This window comes from Budorcas taxicolor, chromosome 2 (genome assembly GCF_023091745.1).
Source record: "Budorcas taxicolor isolate Tak-1 chromosome 2, Takin1.1, whole genome shotgun sequence".
In the NCBI taxonomy this organism is placed as follows: Eukaryota; Metazoa; Chordata; class Mammalia; order Artiodactyla; family Bovidae; genus Budorcas; species Budorcas taxicolor.
The window spans coordinates 62,970,154-62,988,548 of NC_068911.1; the positions used below are offsets into that span (position 1 = coordinate 62,970,154).

The 18,395-nt window shown below is 40.8% G+C and overlaps 1 protein-coding gene across 5 annotated transcripts in view; it reads right to left on the reverse strand.

Moving 5' to 3' along the window:
* The window catches only part of OSBPL6 (oxysterol binding protein like 6), a 158,544-nt gene extending 140,648 nt beyond the window's left edge, over positions 1 to 17,896 (reverse strand). For all 5 annotated transcript variants that reach the window (XM_052654694.1, XM_052654685.1, XM_052654702.1 and 2 more), the window contains exon 1: positions 17,814 to 17,896. The gene's annotated coding sequence lies outside the window, so the exon portion shown is untranslated. The remainder of the gene's footprint in view (positions 1 to 17,813) is intronic.
* Between the last annotated feature and the right edge of the window lie 499 nt (positions 17,897 to 18,395).

An 18,395-nucleotide genomic window follows, 5' to 3' on the forward strand; every position in this document is an offset into this window, starting at 1 on the left:
GACTCTGACAAACTACTCTCTGTGTACTTTCGTCCAGGATCACAGTAACACTTGGGTTTTTGGAGAAATCCATTATAGAACTAGCTCTCATTTCGAATAGATATGGTCCAGCTTTTAAAAAAGAAAAGGTTAGGAAACAAATCTGGGTAAAAAAATTTACCCATTTCCAGTATAAATCTGGAACTACATCTACAAAACACTGAGTCTTGAACCACTAATGAAACAAGGGATAATTAAGTTCCAGGTGTTGGTTATGCTGAGTATTGTGTGGGATGTGGAGATCCTTTCTCCAACTCTGAATCTCAGTGGTATTTGATTATCTAACTTCTACTTTATATTTTTCCAATTTATTAATCCCAAGAAAGAGTGAGAGATGCAGAAACTCAAGAATTCTGATTTCTTGGTACCACTTTTTCTAAGACCTTTAAAAAATCAAGACCCTTTTTTTTTTTTCGAGCAGTTTTAGGTTTACAACAAAATTGAGGGAAAAATACAGAGATTTTCTATATTAGCCCCTGCAGCCACAAAGGCACAGCCTCCCTCATTATCACTCCCCCCTCCAAACCGGTACCCTTGCTACAACTGATGAGCCTACAGTGACATGTCCAAGTCACCCGAAGTCCACAGTTCAAATGATGCTTCATTCTTGTTGCTCTTCACTCCACAGGTTTGGGCAAACATTTGACATTCATCCTCCATTAGAGTATCTTTTTGCAAAATTAATTTTTATTTGAGTATAGTCACTTTAAAATATTGTGTTAGTTTTTAATGTACAGCAAAGTCAACCAGCAATGTTGTTGGTGGTTTAGTTGCTAAGTCACGACCAACTCTTGCAACCCCATGGACTGTAGCCCACCAGGCTCCTCTGTCCATGGGATGTCCCAGACAAGAATACTGGAGTGGGATGCCATTTCCTTCTCCAGGGGATCTTCCAGACCCAGGGATCAAACCCTAGTTTCCTGCACTGTAGGCAGATTCTTTACTGCTGAGCCACCAGGGAAGCCCCTTGAATCAGCTATATGTACACATATATCTCCCTTTTTTTTTGGATTTCCTTCCCCTTTAGGTAGGTCTGGAATAGGAAACAGCAACTCACTCCAGTATTCTTGTCTGGAAAATTCCATGGACAAAGGAGCCTGGCAGGCTACAGTCCATAGGGCCACAAAGAATGCAACACAGCTGTGCACACACACCCATTTAGGTACCACAGGGCATTGAGTCCCTGAGCTATACTAACAGAGCTATCAGTTCAGTTCAGTTGCTCAGTCATGTCTGACTCTTTGCGACCCCATGAATCGCCACACTCCAGGCCTCCCTGTCCATCACCAACTCCTGGGGTTCACTCAAACTCACATCCATCGAGTCGGTGATGTCATCCAGCCATCTCATCCTCTGTCGTCCCCTTCTCCTCCTGCCCTCAATCCCTCCCAGCATCAGAGTCTTTTCCAAAGAGTCAACTCTTTGCATGAGGTGGCCAAAGTACTGGAGTTTCAGCTTTAGCATCATTCCTTCCAAAGAACACCCAGGACTGATCTCCTTTAGAATGGACTGGTTGGATCTCCTTGCAGTCCAAGGGACTCTCAAGAGTCTTCTCCAACACCACAGTTCAAAAGCATCAATTCTTCGGCGCTCAGCCTTCTTCACAGTCCAACTCTCACACCCACACATGACCACTGGAAAAACCATAGCCTTGACTAGATGGACCTTAGTTGACAAAGTAATGTCTCTGCTTTTCAATATGCTATCTAGGTTGGTCTAACTTTCCTTCCAAGGAGTAAGCGTCTTTTAATTTAATGGCTGCAATCACCATCTGCAGTGATTTTGGAGCCCCAAAAAATAAAGTCTGACACTGTTTCCACTGTTTCCCCATCTATTTCCCATGAAGTGATGGGACCAGATGCCATGATCTTCGTTTTCTGAATGTTGAGCTTTAAGCCAACTTTTTCACTCTCCTCTTTCACTTGCATCAAGAGGCTTTTTAGCTCCTCTTCACTTTCTGCCATAAGGGTGGTGTCATCTGCATATCTGAGGTTATTGATATTTCTCCTAGCAGTCTTGATTCCAGCTTGTGCTTCTACCACCCCAGCGTTTCTCATGATGTACTCTGCATAGAAGTTAAATGAGCAGGGTGACAATATACAGCCTTGACGTACTCCTTTTCCTTTTTGGAACCAGTCTGTTGTTCCATGTCCAGTTCTAACTGTTGCTTCCTGACCTGCATATAGGTTTCTCAAGAGGCAGGTCAGGTGGTCTGGTATTCCCATCTTTCAGAATTTTCCACAGTTTATTGTGATCCACACAGTCAAAGGCTTTGGCATAGTCAATAAAGCAGAAATAGATGTTTTTCTGGAACTCTCTTGCTTTTTTGATGATCCAGCAGATGTTGGCAATTTGATCTCTGGTTCCTCTGCCTTTTCTAAAACCAGCTTGAACATCTAAAAGTTCACGGTTCACGTATTACTGAAGCCTGGCTTGGAGAATTTTGAGCATTACTTTACTATCACTATACAACTAATGACTGCTGCTGCTGCTGCTAAGTCGCTTCAGTCGTGTCTGACTCTGTGCGACCCCATAGACAGCAGCCCACCAGGCTTCCCCATCCCTGAGATTCTCCAGGCAAGAACACTGGAGTGGGTTGCCATTTCCTTCTCCAATGCATGAAAGTGAAAAGTGAAAGTGAAGTCGCTCAGTCACGTCCGACTCTTAGCGACCCCATGGACTGCAGCCTACCAGGCTCCTCCATCCTAGAAGTTATCTATTTTCATTATAGTATCTTACAGAGTATTTTCACCACTCTAAAAACCCTTTGTGTCTACCTGTTCAACCCTCTTCATCTTCCAAACCTTGACAAATATTGATCTTTTTATTGTCTTCATAATTTTGCTTTTTCCAGAATGTCATATAGTTGGAATCATATCCTATGTAGCCTTTTCAAATTGGCTTCTTTTGCTTAACAATATGCATTTAAGATTCTTCTGTGTCTTTTCATGACTTGATAGCTCATTTCTTTTTTAGTGCCGAGTGATATTGCATGGTCTGGATATACCAGTTTATTTATCCATTCACCTACTGAAGGACAGCTTGGTTGCTTCCAAGTGTTGGCAATTATGAACAAAGCTGCAATAAACATACCAATGCAAGCTTTTGTGTAAACATATGTTTTCAAGTCCTTTGGGTAAATACTAAGGAATGTGATTGCTGGATTGTATGTGAAGAGTAATTTTGTAAGAAGTTGCTAATCTGTCCTCCAAAGTGGCAGATAACTATTTTTGCATTTCTACCAGCAATGAATTAGAGTTTCTGTTGTTCTACATCCTCAGCAACCTTTGGTGTTATCAATGTTTTCGATTTTGGCCCTTCTAGTAGGTGTACACAGGTATCTCATTGCTTTAATTTGCATTCCCCTGAGGACATACCGATACGGAGTATATTTATCTTCTTTGATGGAGGTATCGGTTAAGGTCATTGGCCCATTTGTTAATCAAGTTGCTTGCTTTCTTACTACTGAGTTTTTAAAGAATTCTTTGCATATTTTGGATAACAATAATTTAGCTTACACATATATTCTCCTGATCTGTGATTTGTCTTCTCATCCTCTTGGCATTGTCTTCCACAGAGCTGTTGCTATTGATTACTCCCTAAGTCGCGTCCCAGTTCTTTTGTGACCCCACGCTCCTCTTTTGTAGCCCACCAGGCTCCTCTGTCCTTGGGATTTCCCAGACAAGAGTAATAGAGTGGGTTGCTATTTCCTTCTCCAGGGGATCTTCCTGATCCAGGGATTGAACCAACATCTCCTGCATTGGCAGGCAGATTCTTTACCACTGTGTCACCCTTAGCGTTCCCTTCTAAGGGAAGCCCTTAGAAGTCCTAATTTTAATGAAGGCCAACCTCTTCCATCTTTAATCCATTGGATCCCATAGCCCTAGAGAGGAGGCTATTAAGCTATTTTTTTGTTGAAACATTAAAAAGAAACGCGTCCTTAAAACATTGCATTTCACTGCTGTCTACTTCAAAATGTTAACATTTCCCCTTCAAAAATGAATATTAAGTTTAAAGAAACACAATGACACTTCATTTAGGTACCTTGATTCATGAAATGCTCCCCTTGGAGACAGATTCTGAATACTAATAATGAAATGGAGTTTTGCTAACATTTTGATACTAATGTTAAAAGCTGATAACATTTGCATTTTTTTCCCATCCAAAACAATTCTCTTTTGCAACATGCATTAAAGAAAATTTAATGCTCAAACAGCTGGGGATATTTATTTCATTTACTGCAGATATTCAATTTGAAAACAGACATACTTTCAAGATTGACATTCTAAACTTTCAAGACTGGCATTTTAAACACGTATGTGCAGTTTTTGAATCTTCCTATGGAGTAAGTAAACTAATTCAAGTTTGCATCTCTATTATGATACCCTGTACACATGCAACATTTTGCTTTAGATATTGATTGTGTACATGAATACATATGCCTTCCAGACTGAACTGGGGACACTACAGCCCAGGCTTCTTTTCTCTACCTGGTATAATATTCAATATTATACTAAATTAGATATTGATTGTGTACATGAATACATATGCCTTCCAGACTGAACTGGGGACACTACAGCCCAGGCTTCTTTTCTCTACCTGGTATAATATTCAATATTATACTAAATATTAAATACAAACCACTTTGTCAAAACGTCCTACACATTGTCTCTCATTAAATAATAACAACAGCAACAATATTAAAGTTAAGATCAGTAGGAGAAATCTGATAAAAATGATAAACTAGAGCGTTTTTGTCCAAAAAGGAAAATCCAGAACCACCATGTGTGTGAGGGGCTTGTTGGCAATTAACTTTGCCCTGCTTTCACATACCAAATTTCTCATTGCTAGAGATAAAAGGCTTTCTCCAAGAAAAAGTTCAAAGTGAGAAAACAGTTGCAGGAGGGTCAACTAAAGTTGAAATTTGCTCAATACAAAATTTTCCATTTGAACTGCTGCAATCTGTTTTCTGATCTCTTCAGTTCACACGAATCACTTCACATTGAGGCCTCCAGTCATTTCTGTCCTGCCGAAGCCAGTGACTAATATTTGATCTTCACCTTCCTGAACCTCTTCTCTACTCAGACAGCTTGAAACTAAGCTTTTATGAACAGGCAAAGGAGTACGTAGAGAAACAGACCATGTCTATTTTAAGTTCCCTTTGCAGTTCTATTTTCCATAATTTCATTAATCATTTCCCTAGTGCCTTTTACATGATCTTACAGTCCTTGTTTATTCACCCCATTATTTTCCACCCAATCATCATTTTTTTCATAATCTTCAATGTAAATTAGAAGTATTGGTACAAACTCATGAAGCAGTTTCTGTAAAGATAAAAATTTCTAAGTTTATCCTCTGAAAAGTCCTGTGAATAATGACAAACCAAGTAGCAATCACCACCATGAGTGTTTATATTGTGTCCTGAAATACAATTTCTATTAAAAGGAACCAGAGCTCCTTGGAGAAATGGCTAATTTCAGGTCTGGAAACAAAAAATACAATGAGATAGGAACATCTTGCTATCAAAGACTAGTAGAACCATGTCAAAAATAAACAGAAAGATGGATAAACAGATGGCATATTGATGTATACATGCATGGATACTTATGTATATCACATACATACAGCTCAGAAGCCAACTGGAGGAGGCTCCTCTAGACAAAAATCAGACAATTTGATCATCAAATGAAATAATTACTGCAAATGGATTGAAATATATCAAATGCATTTAAATCCCAAAGTTCATTATGATCTTTACAAAAAAAGCATTGGTCACCTTTAGAGGAGGATACCTAACTAATTCATTTTGAAACTGGTAAATAAAGGGGAAGGGTCAGCATTTATCCTGCTCTTCTATTACAAGCTGCACCTTGGGTAATGAGACCTTGACACAGAACAGTTTCTCTTTATAGGAACTAGTACTTTATTCCAGCTAATAACTGAAGAAAAATGTTAGAAGATTACCACTGTACATCTCCTAATGAATGAATGGGACTCAGCAATGACCATCAGTGGCTGCTAGGATTACTTCAAAAGATTAATATGGGGAAACAAGTCATCCAGTATTGACTCAAACGTAAACAGCAGAGGGAATAAAGCTGAAGTTATTTTTACTTTTCAGGCTCTTCTTTCCAATCATTTTAAGAAACTACAAGTCACTCAGCAACATCAGTGTATAAATTTTCTTTGAGAAAGAAACCTCTGCCTGTCAAAGGAGCCAGTTCAGTTCAGTTCAGTTCAGTCGCTCAGTCGTGCCTGACTCTTTGCGACCCCATGAATCGCAGCACGCCAGGCCTCCCTGTTCGTCACCAACTCCAGGAGTTCACTCAGACTCATGTCCATCGAGTCCGTGATGCCATCCAGCCATCTCATCCTCTGTCATTCCCTTCTCCTCCTGCCCCCAATCCCTCCCATCATCAGAGTCTTTTCCAATGAGTCAACTCTTCACGTGAGGTGGCCAAAGTACTGGAGTCTCAGCTTTAGCATCATTCCTTCCAAAGAACACCCAGGACTGACCTCCTTTAGAATGGATTGGTTGGATCTCCTTGCAGTCCATGGGAGTCTCAGGAGTCTTCTCCAACACCACAGTTCAAGAGCATCAACTCTGGCGCTCAGCCTTCTTCACAGTCCAACTCTCACATCCATACATGACCACAGGAAAAACCATAGCCTTGACTAGACGGACCTTAGTCGGCAAAGTAATGTCTCTGCTTTTGAATATACTATCTACGTTGGTCATAACTTTTCTTCCAAGGAGTAAGCGTCTTTTAATTTCCTGGCTGCAATCTGCAGTGATTTTGGAGTCCAAAAAAATAAAGTCTGACACTGTTTCCACTGTTTCCCCATCTATTTCCCATGAACTGATGGGACCGGATGCCATGATCTTCGTTTTCTGAATGTTGAGCTTTAAGCCAACTTTTTCACTCTCCACTTTCACTTTCATCAAGAGGCTTTTTAGTTCCTCTTCACTTTCTGCCATAAGGGTGGTGTCATCTGCATATCTGAGGTTATTGATATTTCTCCCGGCAACCTTGATTCCGGCTTGTGTTTCTTCCAGCCCAGCATTTCTCATGATGTACTCTGCATATAAGTTAAATAAGCAGGGTGACAATATACAGCCTTGACGTACTCCTTTTCCTATTTGGAACCAGTCTGTTGTTCCATGTCCAGTTCTAACTGTTGCTTCCTGACCTGCATACAGATTTCTCAAGAGGCAGGTTAGGTGGTCTGGTATTCCCATCTCTTTCAGAATTTTCCACAGTTTATTGTGATCCACACAGTCAAAGGCTTTGGCATAGTCAATAAAGCAGAAATAGATGTTTTTCTGGAGCCAGAGGCACCTATAAATTAGTTCTTCCTTGAGTTCACTGTTCTACTTATGAAATTTCCTTATATAAATTCTTACACATGTCCTCCCTAAAAGCTAAATGAATCATTCTGCCTTTTTTTTTGGTCTGTGTTGTTCTTTTCTAACCTAAAATAGAGATAATTGAATTAAAGAATTCAAATAAAATTCCCTACAGAAGAAAAATACATTTGGATCTAATTCTACTTTTGAGTCTTCACTGATTTCTTTTAAATAAAATGAAATGAAAAGCAAGATCTGCATATAGTAACTGAACCACTATTTTGATCATTTCTCTTCTACTTAATTAGCAAAACTGAACCATTAAGTAATCTAATTAAAAGTGACAAGACAAGTAAATGACTTTCTGGATCTTACAATTATCAGTACTTGACCTTAAAAAATCAGCATAACCTCAAATGGAGTTTGAGCAAGAGGGTGCCAAGAACATACAAGCAAATACATTAGGAGAAATTGGTTGAGGGCCTGAGGGATGAGGATTCATGCCTTGGAAGCAAATGACTAAGTTGGTAAATTATTTCAGGGTGAAGCACTTCTTCATCATCAACCCTCCGAATGGAATCAGCTCTGTCACTGGAGAGAATGACAGATCCTCCATATGTAAAGAAAAACTCACGTCTATGCTGCTGCTGCTACTGCTAAGTCGCTTCAGTCGTGTCCAACTCTGTGTGACCCCACAGACAGCAGCCCGCCAGGCTCCCCCGTCCCTGGGACTCTCCAGGCTAGAACACTGGAGTGGGTTGCCATTTCCTTCTCCAATGCATGAAAGTGAAAAGTGAAAGGGAAGTCGCTCAGTCGTGTCCGTCTCTTCGTGACCCCATGGACTGCAGCCCACCAGGCTCCTCCATCCGTGGGATTTTCCAGGCAAGAGTACTGGAGTGGGGTGCCATTGCCTTCGCTGCTTCAAGTCTATATATGCACTCAAAGAGAGATGAGCCAGAGCCTGGGTTTTCAAAGGGTATCATTCAGGGAATCATCTTTCTATAACTATGTGATGAAGATATAGCTCCTGTCTCAACAAATAGCACTGAATTCTAGGTCAAGAAACTAAAGCTTCACAGCCATGATGCCGAACAAAAGAAGCCAGACTGAGCGAGTCTACTCCTATGAGGAGTTCAAGAACAAGCAAACTAATATCAGGTGAAAAAAATCAGAACAGTGGTTATCTGAGATGAGGGGGGAGTTGACTGAGACGGGGCATGAAGGAACTTTCTGGGAGACAGAATCATCATGATAGGGTGTAAGTTACACAAGTACATCCATTTGTCAAAACTATACAGCTAAGATTAGTACTTTCCAGTGTATGTAGACCTTACTGTAAAAACTTTGAAAACCACTATCATTAGCATGTGGGGGTAAGAGCTGGTAAAGGTACAGATGATATAAGATGGCAGTGTATTGATCATTGTTGAGGTTGGGTAATGGGTACGTGGGGATCCACCATACTGTTCTGTTTATTTTGTACATGTTTGAAATGTTCCAAGCGAAAAGTCATTTAAAAAAAAAAAAAAAAAAGCTAGAATGTTAATCTCCTCCCACTACTTTGTGGCTATCGGGTCTCTGGATTTTTTCTGAACCTCAGTTTATTCATCTATAAGCTGGAGATAAGGAGTGGTGCCCACCTCACTCAAAACAACCCTGGAATGTTGCTAAGTATCATGGAAGGCAATGGATATAGAACTTCTAAACTGCAAAGTAATAAACAAATATAGAAAATCAATAATAATGAAGATTTGTAATTACTAATAGACTACATTCTATCCTGGAATGTCTGAAGAGATCATTAATATATCTCTTTCAGTAGTAACATGAGGTATATCTACTCATTTTCCATTAATTCTTACCTGAAAAAAAAAACGTAAAAAAGCTGGTTAAGTATAAAATATGGATAACATAAATGTTATTCATATTTGGTCACAGAATATACTATATGACTTATTTTGCATAATAATGCAAAAATTTAGGCCTTTAGGAAAAGTTTGAGTGTCCTGTATACATATCAACTTGATGGCTGAAAGATGTCTAAAACCACACCACAGAAGGAAGATGGTTTAGGATTTTAAATGATGGTGATAATTCACATGATCAAAATTGAGAATCTATTCTTACAAAATCCACTGAAGCTTGGCCATCCAAAACAATGTTCATATAAAAGTCACAACATTAGAGATAAGAAACATTAAACTCTTAAGGCAAATTGATTATACTTTGTAGGCTAAATATCTGGTTCTCCAATCTTAAGGCTCAACTCAAGGAAGCTCAGTGGACATCTGGGCTCTGTTTATTTTATTTATTTTATTTAAACCTATTAGGCTAACCTTACAACTATCACAAAATACAACTCAAAGAAGGAGGATGGGGAGAGAGCGACTGTATGTGCTTTCCAGGTGTGGTTCTACTCTAATATCCCAGTCTAATCTCCAAGAGTCAGATGTGCCCAGAAAGGACAACAGGCTAGGGTGGTGTGCTGTCCTGGGACCAAGTTTCAAATTAAATAAGCATGTCAAAGCAATGTTTTAAATAAGCACAGTCTTGTTCAAAATATACTTTAATAAATCACTTGGATAAATTCTTTTGCATTAATCTTATCTTCAAATGATAGCTGTACATACCAAGCGCCCACTTGTAGTGTGCCCATGTTTTCTGAGATCTGGGTTAGGGGAACATGTTCCTTTCAGTTCAGCTCTTCCTGTGGCCTTTGGTTCTGCATGAAATGACCCGGTGCACTCCTCAGATGGCCTCAAGTGCCATGGCCATTTTGTCCATGACATCCCTAAAAAGTGCCAGTCAACCCTGCCAACTCCTGAGTTTTAGGATGGCCCAAGAAAGACCATTTGAACTGCTGCTTATGAACTTACTTAACAAAAACATGACTGAAACTGTCCATTTCTTATTCCTTTGTTAAGGTAAAGAACATTACACAATATCTCAGTTAAAGAACTGGTCAATTCAAGAAAAAGCAAAGCTTGAAGCTAAAACCTTCACTCAGGCTATCACCCTGTTAGCAAACCTTCACATTCTAGTTAGAGTTAGGTTCTAAGTTCATATTTCCTCTTCCAGTTTGACACCTTCTATCCATGAAGGGGATCTTTCCTCTAAGAGACTACGCTGCTTTCTCTAAACACCGGCCTTTTACTTTTTTTTTTTTTCTCTAAAACATCACAGGGCTGTACAGCTTTTCTGCCAAAGAGAAAAGGTTCCCAAGGTCCACAGAACCACGTAACTAGCCGTGTGGTCCACTGAATCAAGGAGCTTCACTTCTCAACTGTTTATCCCAGATCCTCATTGCCACCTCTTTTAGCAGAGAAATCACAGACATCAAGGTCAAACCACAGGATGATGTGAACTCCAAAACTTGAATGGATTCATTCCAAGGATTTTAGGCCAGATGACTTTCACAAATGTCATTTTTAACTGAAGTTCTATCATTTAGAAGGAAACACTGACAAGAGGGAAAACAGAGGAATTTAGTGAGAGAAGGGTGTTTGAAAGGAAGCTCTACAGGATTTTAGGCTGACCCCTTCCTCTGTTATCTCCCTTCTCCAAATGAGTTTGTTTTATCAAATCTGTCCCCTAAACCCAGGCCCTGATATCACACTGTGGATGAAGGAAATGAAGGTGAGGGCCTGAGTAATTTGGTAAGTGAGCCTCAAGACAACCTCCACAGTAGCAACCACCCAATAAATGGAGCGAAACCCTTACAGAGATTCAGCCAGTGGAGGGCAACGGTGTCAAGACCACAGACAGAGCTACCTCCCTGAAGACTTGCGTTCCAGAGAACACCAGTGAGTGAACAGTACAAAACAGCAGCCCCCAAAGCTCTGTAAAATCACCTGGGGACACTGTTAGCAGTATTAATGCTTGAACCCCATCCCAGTCCTACTGATTCAGACTCTGGTATGGGGCTGGAAACTTGAATCTTTAATAAGCTCCTGAGGTAGGTGCTAGGATTCGCAAGCTGGCCAATTCTGGTAGCCATCACAGCTAGTCTTTCTCAATTTTCATCTTGTGTGCTCTCAGAGTTGCCAAATAAAATATAGGACATCTAGTTAAATTTGAAACAATTAATCATTTAGTGTATCTCAAATATTGCATTTAATATTACACTTTAAAAGAAAAAAGACTGTGTTGTTGTTCTTTTTTTTTTTTTTGGCTTCACTGGGTCTTCGTTGTTTTCGAAGGGCTTTCTCTAGATGGGGCGAGTGAGGGCTGCCCTTCACTGCGGAGTGCAGGCTTCTCATTATAGTGGCTTCTCTTGTTGTGCAGCACGAACTCTAGGCACTCGGGCTGCAGTAATTGTGGCACACAGGCTCAGTAGATGTGGCTGGAGGGACCTAGAGTGTGGGGTCCGTAGTTTTGGTCCACAGGCTTAGCTGCTCTGCAGCATATGGGATCTTCTTTGACTAGGGATTGAACCCATGTCCCCTGCATTGGCAGGCAGATTCTTATACACTGTGCCACCATGGAAATCCTAATATTACACCTTTTTAAAATTAATTTTTATTGGATTATGGTCTCTTTACAATGTTAAGTCAGTTTCTATTGTACAGCAAAGTGAATTAAAAAAAATACATGTGTGTGTGTGTGTGTGTGTGTGTGCGTGAAGTTGCTCGGTCGTTTCTGACTCTTTGTGACCCCATGGTCTGTAGCCTACCAGGCTCCTCTGTCCATGGGATTTCCCAGGCAAGAGTTACTGGAGTAGGTTGCTATTTCCTTCTCCAGGGGATCTTCCCAACCCAGGGATCAAACACAGAGCACTGAGTAATAATACTATACTTTTATATTAAAAAATGATCCCTTGTTTGTCTGAAGTTCAGATTTAATGTGGAGCCCTATATTTCTATTTGCTAAATAATGGCAACTGTCAGGCCCACCTCCACTACAATGATGGATGAAATAAAAATGCACATAAAAAACATAACACTGTTATATCCACTTTTGATTTGCTAACTCAGAATTTATCTCTTCAGAATATATAGCATGTAGATAATACAGAAAATAAGGAGTACGGTGGTATTCCTCAGATAGCCTCAGTTTCCCAAACTGTGAAATGGAAAGGGTTGGGCCAGATCTAAAATTCCTGTAAACCACTGAATTATTAACAAACCTTTACCCTTACAGAATTTAGTTATCAATGTCTGAAATTCTCATGTCTTCTGGAAGGTTTCTTTACAAAAGCAAATAGCCAACCAACTCAATTTGTCATCCATTTCTACTTTTTTCAAAAGCAATTTCTGAAACCTATTTTTGCACGGCTCACCAGTGGTAACATCTCCTCTTCCAGTGCTTTTAATGTTCTCTAATATTTGCTACCTTCTACAGATTCTGTCCACAGTCCACTACATCAGAAATGCTCAGGGGTTACAGAGAAAATAGTGCCCCTGCATAGTGATCACACCAGGGGCCATGATCACACATGGTAATCCCTGAGGCACTGCTTACCAAAAACTCCTATTATTTTAGTAAAGATCCAAAATTATTCTAAGGAGAGATATGCCATGAACTCTTCAAGTCAGGAAGGAATAAACAGCAGGCGTCTAATTCATGCTGACTTAAGACAGTCTACAGTATTAGCATTAATCATAAGGAAGGAGCAGGAATTATGGCTCTCTGTGCATACAAATTTAGTTTTACTCAAACGACCTTGATCAAGTAACCAATGTTGGTATCTGTGATACCCATGGCATCTAACTTGGTCATAGTTGTTTAACAAAGACCCTTGCACTCCTCTTGAAAGTCTGAGTTTAGGCACTGATCATATGAGAGCAAAAAAGCTCCTATTTTTTGTTTCATTCAAATTATTTCTCCTGCTTTAACTGTTTTGATTTGGGCTGCTGCTGCTGCTAAGTCGTTTCAGTCGTCTCCGACTGTGTGTGACCCCATAGGCGGCAGCCCACCAGGCTCCTCTGTCTCTGGGATTCTCCAGGCAAGAATACTGGAGTGGGTTGCCATTTCCCTCTCCAATGCATGCTAAGTCGCTTCAGTCGTGTCCAACTCCATGCAACCCCATGGACAGCAGCCCACCAGGATCCTCTGTCCACAAGATTCTCCAGGCAAGAATACTGGAGTGGGTTGCCATTTCTTTCTCTTTGATTTGGGCAACTATGCTAATTATAGCAGCAGACTATGGTCCATGGGTCAAACCTTGCCCTCTGCTTATTTTGCAATGAAAGTTTTATTGACCTACGGCCATGCCCATGTATCTGTGTAGTATCTATGACTGCTTTCACACTACGACAGCAGAGTGGTTGGCAATAGACTGTATGGCTCACAAAATCCTTAATATATACTATCTGCCCCTTCTGTAAACTTTGCCAATCCCAGTTGTAAATGACTAACATTACTCCCACATTTAAAAAAACAGAAATGAAGTGACAGTATTCCAGGCTCTATATCTTTGGGGCAACAATTTTCTACAAATGGATGGTAGCTTTCCAGTGCAGGAGTTATTTCCAGCACAATCGAACTCAGCCTTTGCAACCTCTAAAGTGCCCAGGGAACGTTTTTGCTGTAGTAGCTCATACAGGTAACTGTAGTTTCAATGGAACACCACTCCTCAGTCTCAGATATTCTTAAAGATCCAAAGGATAAACACACAGGCACAGAAGTATGGGAAAACACATGTCTTCCTGCTCAGAGTCCAGCATTTCAGGAGGCGAAATTACACAATGACAAGCACACGTGTAGGATGGCTGCTGCCACCAGCATCTGTAGTCTGATGAGGGAAATGCAGTCAAACAGGAAACCAGAAATTGTCTCCATTTGGCGCTGGTGCCTTTGAGGGTATTGTCACTGTTACAGAGATTTAGAATGTAAATCAACATCGTTCTGTGGTTTCACTGCTTTAGGCAGGAAGAGTGTGTGATCAGAAAGAACAACTATCTTCAAAACTAAGACTACTGGGAGCCTTAAAAGATCTCCACACAGGTGCCTTGAAGGACAGACTTGAAGGCCAGAGGGCATATTATGGTTTTTGAGAGGCCTTCGCTGAATGGCACCTCCTCCGCAGTAATCAACCATGAAGGGCCCCTTGCGATCTCCTTTCTGCTCCCATAGAAAGCCCTTGTAAGCAGACATGACACATTCACAGTTACTGATATTTTATGCCACAGAAAATTAAACACAGATATTCCTCTAGTTGAGAGGAGCAGGAAGAAGAAGAAGAAAGAAAAAAACCCATAGTAACTGTTGCTAAGTTTGGCTTTACGGTATTGACAGAGTAGATGGCTTACCAAACAGAAACTTTAAAAACTGGGTCTAATGCAATCCTTCAACCCCTGTGGGGGATCAAAAGGGGCTCTCCCACTGGGATGGAAGCAGAGCTGAGGCTCTTTTACCCTCCTTCAGTTCTGCCTCCTCCATTATGGACCATCTTTCACTCCCTGAGGCCATGTCTCCCTTCCCCTTGTTGGTCTAAATGTGTGTCCTGGGCCTTAAGTCCCTGGGCTCTCCCTGGACAAACAAGAGAATCAAATACACACCCACACCCCCGGAGGGAGAGACACCCCAGCTCATCTCACTTCAGGGGTGGCCAGAGCGCAATATGCTTGAAGTGAAGTGTTAGTCACTCAGTCATGTCCGACCCTTTGAGACCCCATGGACTGTAGCCCACCAGGCTCCTCTGTCCATGGAATTCTCCAGGGGATCTTCCTGACCCAGGGATCGAACCCTGGGTCTCCTGCACTGCAGGCAGACTCTTTACCACCTGAGCCACCAGCGAAGCTCCAATATGCTTCTTTTTTTATTCAAATATTTAAAGAATGTCTCCTATCTGCCAGGATTTGTACTTAGGTTCAAAAGGGAACAAAAACAGCCCAGTCTTCTCAGGGCATTGATAGGTGGAGTGGCACCAGGAGGAAGATAGCAGACAGATAACCCCCCAGAGTCTAAAATTATACTATAAACGAGTCTAAGACGATGAGGGTATAAATTGTGTTCAGCATTGTGAGGGTGAGGAGCGGGAGTGTGACAATATAAGGGGGAATCGTCATTTTTATCAAGGGATCTGAGAAGGCTTTGGCTCCACCGAAGTACATTTAAAATGAAACTAGAAGGATGAGCAGGTGCAGAAGCCCTAAGGACGAGAAGGTCTGGCTCAGTCAAGAGAGGTGAGAGTGAGGCTGGGAAGAGGAGCAATCCCTTCTAAATCAGAGCAGTGACTTTTACTCATTCTAAGTACAATGGGAGGCCATTAACAGGGGAGGAAGAGACCATCCCTGTGTGAGGACTGGTCCTGAGGGGTAGGAGCAGAGGCCCAGGAGATGATGGAGGTCTGCTTTGGGAAGGGGAGGGGGGAGGCATGCAATAGGTGTGCAGAACAGCAGCATTAATCCAGGTGTATCTGGAAAGCATGATCAACAGGAGATATACGGACAAATGAGGGAGAAAGAGGCACCATGGATGTCTCTCGATTTGCTAGCATGAGCTCCTGGGTAGGTAGCACACCATTTACCAAGACAAGAAATACTTTTGGAAGATACTGTAGGATGAAGCATCGAGAATTCCACTTTGTAAACCACACCGCATTATCTGTAAAGAGCACAGCAAGATTTACTGGCTTCTCTGCAAGCTTCTGTGCTTCTGCGTTCATCATCTGTAAAACGAGAATTACGTACCCACTTCAAGACTGTTGCGATAAAAAACTGATGCATATAAAGTGAAACACTCAGCATGCAAACAATAATCTCAATAAGAGATTAGCAGCTATGGTTATTATTCTGCACTTGAAATGTCTTATCAGCAACCTTAGTAAAATGTCCAATAGGCAGTTAGATAGCTGAGCTCTACAGCTCACAACTCTCCTGGTGGGAGATAGCGGAAAGGATCCTGTATGTTCAGGGCTTGAGTATGCTGCTGTGAGATTATAAATCGGGCATCTAGTTGGAGACTTCGTAATAGCAATTAAAGATTTATTTTTGGCTAAAAGGTCAACATCTGGGTATCAACAACATAAAGATGGCACCCGAAGTTGTAGAAAACACAAGTATTTGATGCAGAAGTGAGTCCAGAGGAAGAAAAACAGAGTCAAGGAATGAGCCTGTAGGGAGTTACCTAAATTCAAACACAAAACAAAGGTTGAAAAGTTGAAGGAAAGGCAATAGACATAAAAAGGTTCTGTACATTTACCTATTTCTTCAAACCGAAAAACGACAGTCAATCTTACAGGAGAATCAGTAACTCCTTATATACCAGAAATATATACAAAGGTATATTTGCAAGAACATTCACTATAATACTATAAAGAGCAAAAATGACCTAAAACAACCTAAATCAACAATAGCAGACTGATCAAGTAAAGTGTGTTTCATCTATGTAAGAAAATAAATGATGATTTATTGGGAAAAAATTCATATTTTATTGATACCTCAAAAAAGTAGGCTACAAACTAGCATGCACAATGTTTTGTTTTAAATACTGAGTGTTTCATTTTTTAAAAAGATATATAATAGAAAAAAAAAAACCAGCAGGGCATACAATACCAGAAAATTAAAGTTAATTCTGGATAATAAGATTTTAGGTGATTTTTTTTCTTTCTTTGTACTTTTTTATTTTTCAGATATAGCATGAGTAGATGCTACTTGTATAGGAAGAAAATGAAACAAGCCAGATAATTTTTACTCTTCCTTAAAAATACCTGACACTCTTTGTCCTCAAATCCCCAAACCAAAGCTCAAGAGAAAGACTGAGACTGAAGACTTGACACAAACATCTCCATTCTCCTCCTTGCAGTAAAAGGAACCAGACACTGCTGCAGGGACAGACAGCAGTATTTCCTGAGCCTTCTATCATGAAATAGAACCATGTTCTCCACCAGGGGCTGTTCTTTTCTAACTGTAAAACAACTGACATCAGGGTCATGAATTGGACTATATTTTTTGTTTATCTTTAACAACACACACTGAGAGAAAATCATAGAAAAAGATTCGTTTCAGTGTAAAAAGAGAAAGTCACACAAACTTCCAGTTTGTACATATTTACATACCATCACACCCACAACCAGATCTGAAATTTCTTTTAAAGAAACGTTAAACATTTTTAGAGGACCTTCACTTCCCTATAGCACTCAAAATTTGTCAAGAAAAATTACATAAATAGGCTTTGCAACAGGGGATTAAATGCTTTCTGATAGAAGCAAAAGAGCCAGGTCTCCTTTTCCTCCAGTACATGGTATCTGTGCAACCTCGGCTAAGTAATTTCGCTTTTCTTAGTTTTCTTATCTAAAAGTGGGGAGAATAAAACCTTCCTAGCAGGAACCTTCAGGTTTGGAGGACAATAACAGCTGCATGATCCAAATCACGCTAACATCCTTCTCGAAAGACCACAGAATCAATAAAAGGGTAAATATTATCATGAGACCCAAACCATTCAGCATTATTAGGAAGAGGGAATACCACAAGCTTCACACTACCTGTGAGTGGAGAAATAAACACTGACTTCCAACTCAGCTCCTGCTGCTGCTACAATCCAGGGCGTGTGAAAAGCAGGGAAGCCCTGTGAACAGGAGAAAAGGGACATGGAGATGAAGTTCAAGCAGCATCACCCCCAGAAAGGGAACGATAGTCCTGCACTAACAGCCCACACACCATACTCAGGCCTGAGACCTGGTAGTTCTCAGCACCTGCTACATGCCAAGAAAGGGCTTAAAGGTGAGAGAGACCCAGGACCCAGAAAATGAGTGCTTCTAGAAGAGAAAGAAGTAAAGGAAGGAGTGGTGCCAGGATGGTGAAGGATCTTAGAAGGAGAAATTGAGGATACCGCACACCCCAGATCCTCTCCATCCACCAGCACCACCGTCATCCCTTACAGAAACTGCACCCCTGACAGAAATGAGCGCTCCTGAACCAGGAAACATTCATGAAATGCCCAGGAACAGAAAACTATCAGCACAAAATCAAACAGCTGCTGAAAATTCTCTCCACCAAAAATCATGAAACAGAAGACAACCGTAACACACCATTCCAAACTGAATTAAACATGCTCACACAAGCAC